Source organism: Rattus norvegicus, chromosome 6 (assembly GCF_036323735.1).
Source record: "Rattus norvegicus strain BN/NHsdMcwi chromosome 6, GRCr8, whole genome shotgun sequence".
NCBI classification, from domain to species: domain Eukaryota; kingdom Metazoa; phylum Chordata; class Mammalia; order Rodentia; family Muridae; genus Rattus; species Rattus norvegicus.
The window spans coordinates 2,065,093-2,085,091 of record NC_086024.1 but is presented as its reverse complement, the minus strand read 5'-3'; positions in this window follow the sequence as shown (position 1 = coordinate 2,085,091).

The window sequence follows — 19,999 nt, the reverse complement described above, 5'->3', positions numbered from 1 at the left end:
AATTTTGATATCTGTAAAAGTACACATATTACAAGAGCCTGCCACTGGGAACTAACTGAATGAACAAAGAAACAGTGTTTCAGTTCGTTCAAACGTTGCTCTACCTTGAATAACAAGCTTATTACATCTGAATCCTATTGGGAACCTAGTGAATTCACAATGATATTTAGATCCTTTCTTTAAACGTTGCTGTATATTGAAAGGCACACTCATACAAGCATGTCCCGTTGGGAACTCACTGAATTCGTCTAGAAATTTTGATTCCATTCGTGAAAATTTTTCTATATCCCGAACAGTCCACTTACTATTGCGGTCTATTGGGAACTAACTGAATTTACCAAGTTACTGAGATTCTAGTCACCAAATTTTGATAAATCTTTAAAAGTACACATATTACAAGAGCCTGCTACTGGGACCTACCTGAATTCACAAAGAAAGAGTGTTTCAGTTTGTTAAAACGTTGCTCTATCTTGATAACAAGCTTATTACATGCGAATCCTATTGGGAACCTACTGATTTCACCATGATAGTTAGATTCCGTTCCTTAAAATGTTGCTATATATTGAAAAGCACACTCATACAAGCATGTCCCATTGGGAACTCACTGAATTCGCCTAGAAATTTTGATTCCATTCCTGAAAATTTTTCTATATCCCGGACAGTCCACTTATTACTACTGCGGCCTATTGGGAACTAACTGAATTCACCAACTTACTGAGATTCGGATCACCAAATTTTGATAAATCTTTAAAAGCACACAATTACAAGAGCCTGCTACTGGGAACTAAATGAATTCACAAAGAAACAGTGTTTCAGTTCGTTAAAACATTGCTCTATCTTGAATAACAAGCTTAACATGCGATCCTTATTGGAAACCTACTGATTTCACGATGATACTTAGAATCCGTTCCTTAAATGTTGCTATATATTGAAAAGCACACTCATACAAGCATGTCCCATTGGGAACTCACTAAATTCGCCTAGAAATTTTGATTCCATTCTTGCAAATTTTTCTATATCCCCAACAGTCCACTTATTACTACTGCCGCCTATTGGGAACTCAGTGAATTCACAAAATCACTGAGATTCATATCACCAAATGTTTTAAATCTTTACAAGTACACATATTAAAAGAGCCTGCTACTGGGAACTAACTGAATTCACAAAGAAACAGTGTTTCAGTTCATTAAAACTTTGCTCTATCTTGAATAACAAGCTTATTACTTGCGAATCCTATTGGGACCTATTGAATTCACCATGATACTTAGATTCTGTTCCTAAAATGTTGCTATATATTGAAAAGCACACTCATACAAGCATGTCCCATTGGGAACTCCCTGAATTCGCCTAGAAATTTTGATTCCATTCGTAAAAATTTTTCTATATCCCGAAGAGTCTACTTATTACTACTGCGGACTATTTGGAACTAAGTGAATTCCCCAAGTTCCTGAGTTTAGGCTCACCAAATTTTGATAAATCTTTAAAAGTATACATATTACAAGAGCCTGCTACTGGGAACTAACTGAATTCACAAAGAAACAGCGTTTCAGTTCGTTAAAACTTTGCTCTATATTGAATAACAAGCTTATTACATGCGAATCCTATTGGGAATATATTGAATTCACCATGATACTTAGATTCCGTTCCTTAAAATATTGCTCATATTGAAACGAACACTCATACAAGCATGTCCCTTCGGGAACACCCTGAATTCGCTTAGATATTTTGATTCCATTCGTGAAAATTTTTTTATATCACAAACAGTCCAATTATTACTACTGAGGCCTATTGGGAACTAACCGAATTCACCAAGTTACTGAGATTCGGCTCACCAAATTTGATAAATCTTTAAAAGCACACAATTACAAGAGCCTGCTACTGGGAACTAACTGAATTCACAAATAACAGTGTTTCAGTTCGTTAAAACTTTGCTCTATCTTGAATAACATCCTTATTACATGCGAATCCTACTTGGAACCTACTGAATTCACCATGATACTTAGATTCCGTTCCTTAATATGTTGCTATATATTGAAAAGCACACTCATACAAGCATGTCCCATTGGGAACTCACTCAATTCGCCTAGAAATTTTGATTACATTCGTGAAAATTTTTCTATGTCCCGATCAGTCCACTTATTACTACTGAGCCCTATTGGGAAGAAACTGTATTCACCAAATTACTGAGATTCTGCTCAACAAATTTTGATAAATCTTTAAAAGTATACATATTACAAGAGAAGCTACTGGGAACTAACTGAATTCACAAAGAATCAGTGTTTCAGTTCGTTAAAACGTTGCTCTGTCTTGAATAACAAGCTTATTATATGCGAATCGTATTCGAGATCTACTGAATTAACCATGATACTTAGATACCGTTCGTTAAACAGTTGCTATATATTGAAAGGAACACTCATACAAGCATGTCCCATTGGGAACTCACTGAATTCGCCTAGACATTTTGATTCCATTCGTGATAATTTTTCTATATCCCCAACAGTCCACTTATTAAAAAAGAGCCCTATTTGGAAGAAACTGAATTCACTGAGTTACTGAGATTCGTCTCAACAAATTTTGATAAACCATTAAAAGTATACATATTACAAGAGACTGCTACTGGGAACTAACTGAATTCACAAAGAAACAGTGTTTCAGTTCGTTAAAACGTTGCTCTATATTGAATTACAAGCTTATTACATGCGAATCCTGTTGGGAACCTATTGAATTCACCATGATACTTAGATTCCGTTCCTTCAAATGTTGCTATATATTGAAAAGCACACTCATACAATCACGTCCCATTGGGAACTCACTGAATTCGCCTAGAAATTTTGATTCCATTCGTGAAAATTTTTCTATATCCTGAAGAGTCTACTTATTACTACTGCGGCCTATTTGGAACTAACTGAATTCACCAAGTTACTGAGATTCGGCTCACCAAATTTTGATAAATCTTTAAAAGTACACATATTACAAGAGCCCGCTATGGGAAGTAACTGAATGAACAAAGAAACAGTGTTTCAGGTCATTAATACGTTGCTCACCTTTAATAACAAGCTTATTACATGCGAATCCTATTGGTAACCTCCTGAATTCACCATGATACTTAGATTCCGCACCGTAAAATTGCTATATGTTGAAAAGCACACTCATACAAGGATGTCCCATTGGGAACTGACTGAATTCGCATAGAAATTTTGATTCCATTCGTGAAAATTTTTCTATATCCCTAACAGTCCACTTATTACTACTGTGGAGTATTGGGAAGTAACTGATTCACAATGTTACTGAGATTTGACTGACCAAGTTTTGATAAACCTTAAAAGTACACATATTACAAGAGCCTGCTACTGGGAACTAACTGAATTCACAAAGAAACAGTGTTTCAGTTCGTTAAAACGTTGCTCTATATTGAATAGCAAGCTTATTACATGCGAATCCTATTGGGAACATACTGAATTCACCATGATACTTAGATTCCGTTCTTTAAAATGTTGCTATGTATAGAAAAGCACACTCATACAAGCATGTCCCATTGGGAACTCACTGAATTTGCCTAGAAATATTGATTCCATTCCTGAAAATTTTTCTAAATCCCGAACAGTCCACTTATTACTACAGCGGCCTATTGAGAACCAACTGAATTCACAATGTTACTGAGATTCGGCTCACCAAATTTTGATAAATCTTTAAAAGTACACGTATTACAAGAGCCTTCTACTGGGAACTAACTGAATTCACAAAGAAACAGTGTTTCAGTTCGTTAAAACGTTGCTCTATCTTTAATAACAAGCTTATTACATGCGAATCCTATTGGGAACCTACTGAATTCACCATGATACTTAGATTCCGTTCCTTAAAATGTTGCTATATATTGAAAAGCACACTCGTAAAAGCATGTCGCATTGGGAACTCACAGAATGCGCCAAGAAATTTTGATTCCATTCAGGAAAATTTTTCTAAATCCCCAACAGTCCCCTTATTACTACTGCGGACTATTGGGAACTAAGTGAATTCACAAAGGTACTGAGATTCGGCTCTCCAAATTTTGATAAATCTCTAAAAGTACACATATTACAAGAGCCTGCTACTGGGAACTAACGGAATTCACAAAGAAACAGTGTTTCAGTTCGTTAAAACGTTGCCCTATCTTGAATAACAAGATTATTACATGTGAATCCCATTGGGAACCTATAATTCACCATGATACTTAGATTCCATTCCTTAAAATGTTGCTATATATTGAAAAGCACACTCATACAAGCATGTCCCATTGGGAATTTCCTGGATTCGCCAAGGTATTTTGATTCCATTCGTGAAAATTTTTCTATATCCCGAACAGTCCACTTATTACTACTGAGTCCTATTGGGAACTAACCGAATTTACCAAGTTACTGAGATTCGGCTCACCAAATTTTGATAAACTTTTAAAAGCACACAATTACAAGAGCCTCCTACTGGGAACTAACTGAATTCACAAAGAAACAGTGTTTCGGTTCGTTAAAACTTTGCACTATGTTGAATAACATGCTTATTACTTGCGAATCCCTTGGGACCTATTGAATTCACCATGATACTTAGGTTCCGTTCCTAAAATGTTGCTATATATTGAAAAGCACACTCATACAAGCATGTCCCATTGGGAACTCACTGAATTCGGGTAGAAATTTTGATTCCATTCGTGAAAATTTTTTTATATACCAAAGAGTCTACTTATTACTACTGCGGCCTATTTGGAACTAAGTGAATTCACCATGTTCCTTAGGTTCGGCTCACCAAATTTTGATAAATCTTTAAAAGTACACATATTACAAGAGCCTGCTACTTGGAACTAACTGAATTCACAAAGCAACAGTGTTTCAGTTCGGTAAAACGTTGCTCTATCTTGAATAACAAGCTTATTACATGCGAATCCTATTGGGAACCTACTGAATTCACCATGATACTTAGAATCCGTTCCTTGAAATGTTGCTATATATTGAAAAGCACACTCATACAAGCATGTCCCATTGGGAAATCCCTAAGTTCGCCTAGAAATTTTGATTCCATTTGTGAAAATTTTTCTATATCCCGAACAGTCCACTTATTACTACTGAGCCCTATGGGGAAGACACTGAATTCACTAAGATTCTGAGATTCGTCTCAACGAGTTTTGATAATTCTTTAAAAGTATAAATATTACAAGAGCCTCCTACTGGGAACTAACTGAATTCACAAAGTAACAGTGTTTCAATTCGTTAAAATGTTGCTCTATCTTGAATAACAAGCTTAACATGCGATCCTACTGGGAACCTACACAATTCACGATGATACTTAGAATCCGTTCCTTAAAATGTTGCTATATATTGAAAAGCACACTCATAGAAGCATGTCCCATTGGGAACTCACTGAATTCGCGTAGAAATTTTGATTCCATTCATGAAAACTTTTCTCTATCCCGAACAGACCACTTATTACTACTGAGCCCTATTGGGACGAACTGAATTCAACAAGTATCTGAGATTCGGCTCACCACATTTTGATAAATCTTTAAAAGTACACATATTACAAGAGCCTGCTACTGGGAACTAACTGAATTCAAAAAGAAACAGTGTTTCAGTTCGTTAAACGATGCTCTATTTGAATAACAAGCTTATTACTTGCGAATCCTATTGGGAACCTACTGAATTCAACATCATACTTAGATTTCGTTCCTTAAAATGTTGCTATATATTGAAAAGCACACTCATACAAGCATGTCCCATTGGGAACTCACTGAATTCGCTTAGAAATTTTGATTCCATCCTGAAAATTTTTCTATATCCCGAAGAGTCCACTTATTACTACTGCGGCCTATTGGGCATTAACTGAATTCACAAAGTTACTCAGATTGGAATCACCAAATTTTGATAAATCTTTAAAAGTACACATATTACAAGAGCCTGCTACTGGGAACTAACAGAATTCACAAAGAAACAGTGTTTCAATTCGTTAAAACGTTGCTCTATCTTGAATAACAAGCTTATACATGCGAATCCTAATGGGAACCTACTGAATTCACCATGATACTTAGAATCCGTTCTTTAAATGTTGCTATATATTGAAAGCACACGCATACAAGCATGTCCCATTGGGAAGTCACAAAATTCGCCTAGAAATTTTGATTACACTTACAAATTTTTCTATAACCCCAACAGTCCACATATTACTACTGCGGCCTATTGGGAAATAAGTGAATTCACAAAGTAACTGAGATTCATCTCACCAAATTTTGATATCTGTAAAAGTACACATATTACAAGAGCCTGCCACTGGGAACTAACTGAATGAACAAAGAAACAGTGTTTCAGTTCGTTCAAACGTTGCTCTACCTTGAATAACAAGCTTATTACATCTGAATCCTATTGGGAACCTAGTGAATTCACAATGATATTTAGATCCTTTCTTTAAACGTTGCTGTATATTGAAAGGCACACTCATACAAGCATGTCCCGTTGGGAACTCACTGAATTCGTCTAGAAATTTTGATTCCATTCGTGAAAATTTTTCTATATCCCGAACAGTCCACTTACTATTGCGGTCTATTGGGAACTAACTGAATTTACCAAGTTACTGAGATTCTAGTCACCAAATTTTGATAAATCTTTAAAAGTACACATATTACAAGAGCCTGCTACTGGGACCTACCTGAATTCACAAAGAAAGAGTGTTTCAGTTTGTTAAAACGTTGCTCTATCTTGATAACAAGCTTATTACATGCGAATCCTATTGGGAACCTACTGATTTCACCATGATAGTTAGATTCCGTTCCTTAAAATGTTGCTATATATTGAAAAGCACACTCATACAAGCATGTCCCATTGGGAACTCACTGAATTCGCCTAGAAATTTTGATTCCATTCCTGAAAATTTTTCTATATCCCGGACAGTCCACTTATTACTACTGCGGCCTATTGGGAACTAACTGAATTCACCAACTTACTGAGATTCGGATCACCAAATTTTGATAAATCTTTAAAAGCACACAATTACAAGAGCCTGCTACTGGGAACTAAATGAATTCACAAAGAAACAGTGTTTCAGTTCGTTAAAACATTGCTCTATCTTGAATAACAAGCTTAACATGCGATCCTTATTGGAAACCTACTGATTTCACGATGATACTTAGAATCCGTTCCTTAAATGTTGCTATATATTGAAAAGCACACTCATACAAGCATGTCCCATTGGGAACTCACTAAATTCGCCTAGAAATTTTGATTCCATTCTTGCAAATTTTTCTATATCCCCAACAGTCCACTTATTACTACTGCCGCCTATTGGGAACTCAGTGAATTCACAAAATCACTGAGATTCATATCACCAAATGTTTTAAATCTTTACAAGTACACATATTAAAAGAGCCTGCTACTGGGAACTAACTGAATTCACAAAGAAACAGTGTTTCAGTTCATTAAAACTTTGCTCTATCTTGAATAACAAGCTTATTACTTGCGAATCCTATTGGGACCTATTGAATTCACCATGATACTTAGATTCTGTTCCTAAAATGTTGCTATATATTGAAAAGCACACTCATACAAGCATGTCCCATTGGGAACTCCCTGAATTCGCCTAGAAATTTTGATTCCATTCGTAAAAATTTTTCTATATCCCGAAGAGTCTACTTATTACTACTGCGGACTATTTGGAACTAAGTGAATTCCCCAAGTTCCTGAGATTAGGCTCACCAAATTTTGATAAATCTTTAAAAGTATACATATTACAAGAGCCTGCTACTGGGAACTAACTGAATTCACAAAGAAACAGCGTTTCAGTTCGTTAAAACTTTGCTCTATATTGAATAACAAGCTTATTACATGCGAATCCTATTGGGAATATATTGAATTCACCATGATACTTAGATTCCGTTCCTTAAAATGTTGCTCATATTGAAACGAACACTCATACAAGCATGTCCCTTCGGGAACTCCCTGAATTCGCTTAGATATTTTGATTCCATTCGTGAAAATTTTTTTATATCACAAACAGTCCAATTATTACTACTGAGGCCTATTGGGAACTAACCGAATTCACCAAGTTACTGAGATTCGGCTCACCAAATTTGATAAATCTTTAAAAGCACACAATTACAAGAGCCTGCTACGGGGAACTAACTGAATTCACAAAGAAACAGTGTTTCAGTTCATTAAAACTTTGCTCTATTTTGAATAACAAGCTTATTACTTGCGAATCCTATTGGAAACCTACTGAATTCACCATGATACTTAGATTCCGTTCCTTAATATGTTGCTATATATTGAAAAGCACACTCATACAAGCATGTCCCATTGGGAACTCACTCAATTCGCCTAGAAATTTTGATTACATTCGTGAAAATTTTTCTATGTCCCGATCAGTCCACTTATTACTACTGAGCCCTATTGGGAAGAAACTGTATTCACCAAATTACTGAGATTCTGCTCAACAAATTTTGATAAATCTTTAAAAGTATACATATTACAAGAGAAGCTACTGGGAACTAACTGAATTCACAAAGAATCAGTGTTTCAGTTCGTTAAAACGTTGCTCTGTCTTGAATAACAAGCTTATTATATGCGAATCTTATTGGAGATCTACTGAATTAACCATGATACTTATATACCGTTCGTTAAACAGTTGCTATATATTGAAAGGAACACTCATACAAGCATGTCCCATTGGGAACTCACTGAATTCGCCTAGAAATTTTGATTTCATTCGTGAAAATTTTTCTATAACCAGAGTCCACTTATTATTACTGGGGCATATTGGGAATTAAGTTAATTCACCAATTTACTCAGATTGGGATCACCAAATTTTGATTACTCTTTAATGGTACATATATTACAAGAGCCTGCTACTGGGAAATAACTGAATTCACAAAGAAACAATGTTTCAGTTCGTTAAAACGTTGCTCTATCTTGAATAACAAGCTTATTACTTGCGAATCCTATTGGGACCTATTCAATTCACTGTGATACTTAGATTCTGTTCCCTAAAATGTTGCTATATATTGAAAAGCACACTAATACAAGCATTTCCCATTGGGAACTCACTGAATTCGCCTAGACATTTTGATTCCATTCGTGATAATTTTTCTATATCCCCAACAGTCCACTTATTAAAAAAGAGCCCTATTTGGAAGAAACTGAATTCACTGAGTTACTGAGATTCGTCTCAACAAATTTTGATAAACCATTAAAAGTATACATATTACAAGAGACTGCTACTGGGAACTAACTGAATTCACAAAGAAACAGTGTTTCAGTTCGTTAAAACGTTGCTCTATATTGAATTACAAGCTTATTACATGCGAATCCTGTTGGGAACCTATTGAATTCACCATGATACTTAGATTCCGTTCCTTCAAATGTTGCTATATATTGAAAAGCACACTCATACAATCACGTCCCATTGGGAACTCACTGAATTCGCCTAGAAATTTTGATTCCATTCGTGAAAATTTTTCTATATCCTGAAGAGTCTACTTATTACTACTGCGGCCTATTTGGAACTAACTGAATTCACCAAGTTACTGAGATTCGGCTCACCAAATTTTGATAAATCTTTAAAAGTACACATATTACAAGAGCCCGCTATGGGAAGTAACTGAATGAACAAAGAAACAGTGTTTCAGGTCATTAATACGTTGCTCACCTTTAATAACAAGCTTATTACATGCGAATCCTATTGGTAACCTCCTGAATTCACCATGATACTTAGATTCCGCACCGTAAAATTGCTATATGTTGAAAAGCACACTCATACAAGGATGTCCCATTGGGAACTGACTGAATTCGCATAGAAATTTTGATTCCATTCGTGAAAATTTTTCTATATCCCTAACAGTCCACTTATTACTACTGTGGAGTATTGGGAAGTAACTGATTCACAATGTTACTGAGATTTGACTGACCAAGTTTTGATAAACCTTAAAAGTACACATATTACAAGAGCCTGCTACTGGGAACTAACTGAATTCACAAAGAAACAGTGTTTCAGTTCGTTAAAACGTTGCTCTATATTGAATAGCAAGCTTATTACATGCGAATCCTATTGGGAACATACTGAATTCACCATGATACTTAGATTCCGTTCTTTAAAATGTTGCTATGTATAGAAAAGCACACTCATACAAGCATGTCCCATTGGGAACTCACTGAATTTGCCTAGAAATATTGATTCCATTCCTGAAAATTTTTCTAAATCCCGAACAGTCCACTTATTACTACAGCGGCCTATTGAGAACCAACTGAATTCACAATGTTACTGATATTCGGCTCACCAAATTTTGATAAATCTTTAAAAGTACACGTATTACAAGAGCCTTCTACTGGGAACTAACTGAATTCACAAAGAAACAGTGTTTCAGTTCGTTAAAACGTTGCTCTATCTTTAATAACAAGCTTATTACATGCGAATCCTATTGGGAACCTACTGAATTCACCATGATACTTAGATTCCGTTCCTTAAAATGTTGCTATATATTGAAAAGCACACTCGTAAAAGCATGTCGCATTGGGAACTCACAGAATGCGCCAAGAAATTTTGATTCCATTCAGGAAAATTTTTCTAAATCCCCAACAGTCCCCTTATTACTACTGCGGACTATTGGGAACTAAGTGAATTCACAAAGGTACTGAGATTCGGCTCTCCAAATTTTGATAAATCTCTAAAAGTACACATATTACAAGAGCCTGCTACTGGGAACTAACGGAATTCACAAAGAAACAGTGTTTCAGTTCGTTAAAACGTTGCCCTATCTTGAATAACAAGATTATTACATGTGAATCCCATTGGGAACCTATAATTCACCATGATACTTAGATTCCATTCCTTAAAATGTTGCTATATATTGAAAAGCACACTCATACAAGCATGTCCCATTGGGAATTTCCTGGATTCGCCAAGGTATTTTGATTCCATTCGTGAAAATTTTTCTATATCCCGAACAGTCCACTTATTACTACTGAGTCCTATTGGGAACTAACCGAATTTACCAAGTTACTGAGATTCGGCTCACCAAATTTTGATAAACTTTTAAAAGCACACAATTACAAGAGCCTCCTACTGGGAACTAACTGAATTCACAAAGAAACAGTGTTTCGGTTCGTTAAAACTTTGCACTATGTTGAATAACATGCTTATTACTTGCGAATCCCTTGGGACCTATTGAATTCACCATGATACTTAGGTTCCGTTCCTAAAATGTTGCTATATATTGAAAAGCACACTCATACAAGCATGTCCCATTGGGAACTCACTGAATTCGGGTAGAAATTTTGATTCCATTCGTGAAAATTTTTTTATATACCAAAGAGTCTACTTATTACTACTGCGGCCTATTTGGAACTAAGTGAATTCACCATGTTCCTTAGGTTCGGCTCACCAAATTTTGATAAATCTTTAAAAGTACACATATTACAAGAGCCTGCTACTTGGAACTAACTGAATTCACAAAGCAACAGTGTTTCAGTTCGGTAAAACGTTGCTCTATCTTGAATAACAAGCTTATTACATGCGAATCCTATTGGGAACCTACTGAATTCACCATGATACTTAGAATCCGTTCCTTGAAATGTTGCTATATATTGAAAAGCACACTCATACAAGCATGTCCCATTGGGAAATCCCTAAGTTCGCCTAGAAATTTTGATTCCATTTGTGAAAATTTTTCTATATCCCGAACAGTCCACTTATTACTACTGAGCCCTATGGGGAAGACACTGAATTCACTAAGATTCTGAGATTCGTCTCAACGAGTTTTGATAATTCTTTAAAAGTATAAATATTACAAGAGCCTCCTACTGGGAACTAACTGAATTCACAAAGTAACAGTGTTTCAATTCGTTAAAATGTTGCTCTATCTTGAATAACAAGCTTAACATGCGATCCTACTGGGAACCTACACAATTCACGATGATACTTAGAATCCGTTCCTTAAAATGTTGCTATATATTGAAAAGCACACTCATAGAAGCATGTCCCATTGGGAACTCACTGAATTCGCGTAGAAATTTTGATTCCATTCATGAAAACTTTTCTCTATCCCGAACAGACCACTTATTACTACTGAGCCCTATTGGGACGAACTGAATTCAACAAGTATCTGAGATTCGGCTCACCACATTTTGATAAATCTTTAAAAGTACACATATTACAAGAGCCTGCTACTGGGAACTAACTGAATTCAGAAAGAAACAGTGTTTCAGTTCGTTAAACGATGCTCTATTTGAATAACAAGCTTATTACTTGCGAATCCTATTGGGAACCTACTGAATTCAACATCATACTTAGATTTCGTTCCTTAAAATGTTGCTATATATTGAAAAGCACACTCATACAAGCATGTCCCATTGGGAACTCACTGAATTCGGGTAGAAATTTTGATTCCATTCGTGAAAATTTTTTTATATACCAAAGAGTCTACTTATTACTACTGCGGCCTATTTGGAACTAAGTGAATTCACCATGTTCCTTAGGTTCGGCTCACCAAATTTTGATAAATCTTTAAAAGTACACATATTACAAGAGCCTGCTACTGGCAACTAACTGAATTCACAAAGAAACAGTGTTTCAGTTCGTTAAAACTTTCCTCTATCTTGAATAACAAGCTTCTTACATGTGAATCCTATTGGGAACCTATTGAATTCACTATGATACTTAGATTCCATTTCTTAAAATGTTGCTATATATTGAAAAGCACACTCATACAAGCATGTCCCATTGGAAACTCACTGAATTCGCATAGAAATTTTCATTCCATTCGTTAAAATTTTTCTATATCCTGAACAGTCCACTTATTACTACTGCGGCCTATTGGGGACTAACTGAATTCACCAAGTTACTGAGAATCGGCTCACCAAATTTTGATAAATCTTTAAAAGTACATATATTACAAGAGCCTGCTACTGGGAACTAACTGAATGAACAAAGAAACAGTGTTTCAGTTCGTTAATACATTGTTCACCTTTAATAACAAGCTTATTACATGCGAATCCTAAGGGGAACCTACTGAATTCACCATGATACTTAGATTCCGCTCCGTAAAATATTGCAATATGTTGAAAAGCACACTCATACAAGGATGTCCCATTGGGAACTGACTGAATTCGCCTAGAAATTTTGATTCCATTCGTGAAAATTTTTCTATATCCCTAACAGTCCACATATTACTTCTGTGGCCTATTTTGAACTAACCGAATTCACCATGTTACTGACATTCGGCTCATCAAATTTTGATAAATCTTTAAAAGTACACATATTAAAAGAGCTTGCTACTGGGAACTAACTGAATTCACAAAGGAACAGTGTTTCAGTTCGTTAAATCTTTGCTCTATATTGAATAACACGCTTATTACATGCGAAGCCATTTGGGAACCTACTGAATTCACCATGATACTTAGATTCCGTTCCTTAAAATGTTGCTATATATTGAAACGCAAACTCATACAAGCATGTCCCATTGGGACCTGACGGAATTCGCCTAGAAATTTTGATTCCATTCGTGAAAATTTTTCTATATCCCGAACAGTCCACTTTTTAATACTGTGGCCTATTGGGAACTAAGTGAATTTACAATGTTAGTGAGATTCGACTCACCAAATTTTGAAAAAACTTTAAAAGTACACATATTACAAGAGCCTGCTACTGGGAACTAACTGAATTCACAAATAAACAATATTTCAGTTCGTTAGAACGTTGCTCTATCTTGAAAAACAAACTTATTACATGCGAATCCTATTGGGAACCTACTATATTCACAAGGTTACTTTGATTCCGTTCCTTAAAATGTTGCTATATGTTGAAAAGCACACTCATACAAGCATGTCCCATTGGGAACTCACTGAATTCGCCTAGAAATTTTGATTCCATTTGTGAAAATTTTTCTATATCCCGAACGGTCCATTTATTCCTACTGTGGCTTACTGGGATCTAATTGCATTCACGAAGTCACTGAGATTCGGCTCACTAAATTTTGATACATCTTTAAAAGTACACATATTAAAAGAGCCTGCTACTGGGAACTAACTGAATTCACAAAGAAACAGTGTTTCAGTTCGCTAAAACGTTGCTCTATCTTGAATAACAAGCTTATTACATGCGAATCCTATTTGGAACCTACTGAATTCACCAAGAACTTAGATTCCGTTCCTTAAAATATTGCTATATATTGAATAGCACACTCATACAAGCATGTCCTATTGGGAACTCACTGAATTCGCCTAGAAATTTTGATTCCATTCGTGAAAATTTTTCTATATCCCGAACAATCCACTTATTAATAATGTGGCCTATTGGGAACTAACCGAATTCATCAAGTTACTGAGATTCGGCTCACCAAATTTTGATAAATCTTTAAAAGTACACATATTACAAGAGCCTGCAACTGAGAACTAACTGAATTCACAAAGAAACATTGTTTCAGTTCGTTAAAACGTTGCTCAATCTTGAATAACAAGCTTATTACATGCGAATCATATTGGAGATCTACTGAATTCACCGTGTTACTTAGATTCCGTTCCTTAAAATGTTGCTATATATTGAAAAGCAAACTCATACAAGCATGTCCCGTGGGAACTCACTGAATTTGCCTAGGAATTTTCATTCCATTCGTGAAAATTTTTCTATATCCCAAAGAGTCCACTTAATACTACTGCGTCCTATAGGGAACTAACCGAATTCACCAAGTTACTGAGGTTCGGCTCAGGAAATTTTGATAAATCTTTAGAAGTACACATATTACAAGAGCATGCTACTGGGAACTAAATTAATTCACAAAGAAACAGTGTTTCAGTTCGTTAAAACGTTGCTCTATCTTGAATAACAAGCTTATTACATGCGAATCCTATTGGGAACCTACTGAATTCACCATGATACTTAGATTTCGTTCCTTAAAATGTTGCTATATATTGAAAAGCACACTCAAACAAACAAGTAACATTGGGAACTCACTGAAGTCGCCTAGAAATTTTGATTCCATTCGTGAAAAATTTTCTGTATCCCGAACAGTCCACTTATTACTTCTGTGGCCTATTGGGAACTCACCGAATTCAATAAGTTACTGAGATTCGGCTTCCAAATTTGATAAATCTTTAAAAGTACACATATTACAAGAGCCTGCTACTGGGAACTAACTGAATGAACAAAGAAACAGTGTTTCAGTTCGTTTATACGTTGCTCACCTTTAATAAGAAGCTTATTACATGTGAATCCTATTGGGAACCTACTGAATTCACCAAGATACTTAGATTCCGCTCCGTAAAATGTTGCTATATGTTGAAAAGCACACTCGTACAAGGATGTCCCATTGGGGACTTACTGAATTCGACTAGAAATTTTGATTCCATTCGTGAAAATTTTTCTATATCCCTAACAGTCCACTTATTACTACTGCGGCCTGTTGGGAACTAACCGAATTCACCATGTTACTGAGATTCGGCTCACCAAATTTTGATAAATCTTTAAAGGTACACATATTAAAAGAGCCTGCTGCTGGGAACTAACTGAATTCACAAACGAACAGTGTTTCAGTTCGTTAAAACTTTGCTCTATATTGAATAACAAGCTTATTACATGCGAAGCCATTTGGGAATCTACTGAATTCACCATGATACTTAGATTCCGTTCCGTATAGTGTTGCTATATATTGAAAAGCACACCCATACAAGCATGTCCCATTGGGAACTCACTGAATTTACCTAGAAATTTTGATTCCATTCGTGAAAATTTTTCTATATCCCGAACAGTCCACTTATTACTACTGCGGCCTATTGGGAACTAACCGAAATCACCAAGTTCCTGAGATTCGGCTCACCAAATTTTGATAAATCTTTAAAAGTACACATATTACAAGAGCCTGCTATAGGGAACTAAATGAATTAACATAGAAACAGTGTTTCAGATCATTAAAGCGTTGCTCTCTCTTCAAAAACAAGCTTAATACATGCGAATCCTATTGGGCATTAACTGAATTCACAAAGTTACTCAGATTGGAATCACCAAATTTTGATAAATCTTTAAAAGTACACATATTACAAGAGCCTGGTAGGGGAACTAACTGAATTCACAAAGAAGCAGTGTTTCAGTTCGTTAAAACGTTGCTCTATGTTGAATAACAAGCTTATACATGCGAATTCCTAATGTTAACCTACTGAATTCATCATGATACTTAGATTCCGTTCCTTAAATTGTTGCTATATATTGAAAAGCACACTCATACAAGCATTTCCCATTGGGAAATCACGGAATTCGCCTAGAAATTTTGATTCCATTCGTGAAAATTTTTCAATATCCCAACAGTCCACTTTTTCCTTCTGCGGCCTATTCAGAACTAACCGTTTCACCAAGTTATTGAGATTCGGCTCACCAAATTTTGATAAATCTTTAAAGGTACACAATTACAAGAGCTTGCTACGGGGAACTAACTGAACTCACAAAGAAACAGTGTTTCAATTCGTTAAAACGTTGCTCTATCTTGAATAACAAGCTTATTATATGCGCATCCTATTGGGAACCTACTGAATTCACCATGATACTTAGATTCCGTTCTTTAAAATGTTTCTCTATATTGAAAAGCACACTCATACAAGCATGTCCCATTGGGAACACACCGAATTCGCCTAGAAATTTTGATTCCATTAGTGAACATTTTTCTATATCCCAAAGAGTCCACTTAATACTACTGTGGCCTATAGGGAACTAACCGAATTCACCAAGTTACTGAGGTTCGGCTCAGGAAATTTTGATAAATCTTTAGAAGTACACATATTACAAGAGCATGCTACTGGGAACTAAATGAATTCACAAAGAAACAGTGTTTCAGTTCGTTAAAACGTTGCTCTATCTTGAATAACAAGCTTATTACATGCGAATCCTATTGGGAACCTACTGAATTCACCATGATACTTAGATTTCGTTCCTTAAAATGTTGCTATATATTGAAAAGCACACTCAAACAAACAAGTAACATTGGGAACTCACTGAAGTCGCCTAGAAATTTTGATTCCATTCGTGAAAATTTTTCTGTATCCCGAACAGTCCACTTATTACTTCTGTAGCCTATTGTGAACTCACCGAATTCAATAAGTTACTGAGATTCGGCTTCCAAATTTGATAAATCTTTAAAAGTACACATATTACAAGAGCCTGCTACTGGGAACTAACTGAATGAACAAAGAAACAGTGTTTCAGTTCGTTTATACGTTGCTCACCTTTAATAAGAAGCTTATTACATGTGAATCCTATTGGGAACCTACTGAATTCACCAAGATACTTAGATTCCGCTCCGTAAAATGTTGCTATATGTTGAAAAGCACACTCGTACAAGGATGTCCCATTGGGGACTTACTGAATTCGACTAGAAATTTTGATTCCATTCGTTAAAATTTTTCTATATCCCTAACAGTCCACTTATTACTACTGCGGCCTGTTGGGAACTAACCGAATCACAATGTTACTGAGATTCGGCTCACCAAATTTTGATAAATCTTTAAAGGTACACATATTAAAAGAGCCTGCTACTGGGAACTAACTGAATTCACAAACGAACAGTGTTTCAGTTCGTTAAAACTTTGCTCTATATTGAATAACAAGCTTATTACATGCGAAGCCATTTGGGAATCTACTGAATTCACCATGATACTTAGATTCCGTTCTATATAGTGTTGCTATATATTGAAAAGCACACCCATACAAGCATGTACCATTGGGAACTCACTGAATTTACCTAGAAATTTTGATTCCATTCGTGAAAATTTTTCTATATCCAGAACAGTCCACTTATTACTACTGCGGCCTATTGGGAACTAACCGAATTCACCAAGTTCCTGAGATTCGGCTCACCAAATTTTGATAAATCTTTAAAAGTACACATATTACAAGAGCCTGCTATAGGGAACTAAATGAATTAACATAGAAACATTGTTTCAGATCATTAAAGCGTTGCCTTCTCTTCAAAAACAAGCTTAATACATGCGAATCCTATTGGGCATTAACTGAATTCACAAAGTTACTCAGATTGGAATCACCAAATTTTGATAAATCTTTAAAAGTACACATATTACAAGAGCCTGGTAGGGGAACTAACTGAATTCACAAAGAAGCAGTGTTTCAGTTCGTTAAAACGTTGCTCTATGTTGAATAACAAGCTTATACATGCGAATTCCTAATGGGATCCTACTGAATTCATCATGATACTTAGATTCCGTTCCTTAAATTGTTGCTATATATTGAAAAGCACACTCCTACAAGCATTTCCCATTGGGAAATCACGGAAATCGCCTAGAAATTTTGATTCCATTCGTGAAAAATTTTCAATATCAAAACAGTCCACTTTTTCCTTCTGCGGCCTATTCAGAACTAACCGAGTTCACCAAGTTATTGAGATTCGGCTCACCAAATTTTGATAAATCTTTAAAAGTACACAATTACAAGAGCTTGCTACGGGGAACTAACTGAACTCACAAAGAAACAGTGTTTCAATTCGTTAAAACGTTGCCCTATCTTGAATAACAAGTTTATTACATGCGCATCCTATTGGGAACCTAGTGAATTCACCATGATACTTAGGTTCCGTTCCTTAAAATGTTTCTCTATATTGAAAAGCACACTCATACAAGCATGTCCCATTGGGAACACACCGAATTCGCCTAGAAATTTTGATTCCATTAGTGAACATTTTTCTACATCCCAAAGAGTCCACTTATTACTACTGCGGCCTATTGGGAACTAACTGAATTCACCAACTTACTGAGATTCGGATCACCAAATTTTGATAAATCTTTAAAAGCACACAATTACAAGAGCCTGCTACTGGGAACTAAATGAATTCACAAAGAAACAGTGTTTCAGTTCGTTAAAACATTGCTCTATCTTGAATAACAAGCTTAACATGCGATCCTTATTGGAAACCTACTGATTTCACGATGATACTTAGAATCCGTTCCTTAAATGTTGCTATATATTGAAAAGCACACTCATACAAGCATGTCCCATTGGGAACTCACTAAATTCGCCTAGAAATTTTGATTCCATTCTTGCAAATTTTTCTATATCCCCAACAGTCCACTTATTACTACTGCCGCCTATTGGGAACTCAGTGAATTCACAAAATCACTGAGATTCATATCACCAAATGTTTTAAATCTTTACAAGTACACATATTAAAAGAGCCTGCTACTGGGAACTAACTGAATTCACAAAGAAACAGTGTTTCAGTTCATTAAAACTTTGCTCTATCTTGAATAACAAGCTTATTACTTGCGAATCCTATTGGGACCTATTGAATTCACCATGATACTTAGATTCTGTTCCTAAAATGTTGCTATATATTGAAAAGCACACTCATACAAGCATGTCCCATTGGGAACTCCCTGAATTCGCCTAGAAATTTTGATTCCATTCGTAAAAATTTTTCTATATCCCGAAGAGTCTACTTATTACTACTGCGGACTATTTGGAACTAAGTGAATTCCCCAAGTTCCTGAGATTAGGCTCACCAAATTTTGATAAATCTTTAAAAGTATACATATTACAAGAGCCTGCTACTGGGAACTAACTGAATTCACAAAGAAACAGCGTTTCAGTTCGTTAAAACTTTGCTCTATATTGAATAACAAGCTTATTACATGCGAATCCTATTGGGAATATATTGAATTCACCATGATACTTAGATTCCGTTCCTTAAAATGTTGCTCATATTGAAACGAACACTCATACAAGCATGTCCCTTCGGGAACTCCCTGAATTCGCTTAGATATTTTGATTCCATTCGTGAAAATTTTTTTATATCACAAACAGTCCAATTATTACTACTGAGGCCTATTGGGAACTAACCGAATTCACCAAGTTACTGAGATTCGGCTCACCAAATTTGATAAATCTTTAAAAGCACACAATTACAAGAGCCTGCTACTGGGAACTAACTGAATTCACAAAGAAACAGTGTTTCAGTTCATTAAAACTTTGCTCTATTTTGAATAACAAGCTTATTACTTGC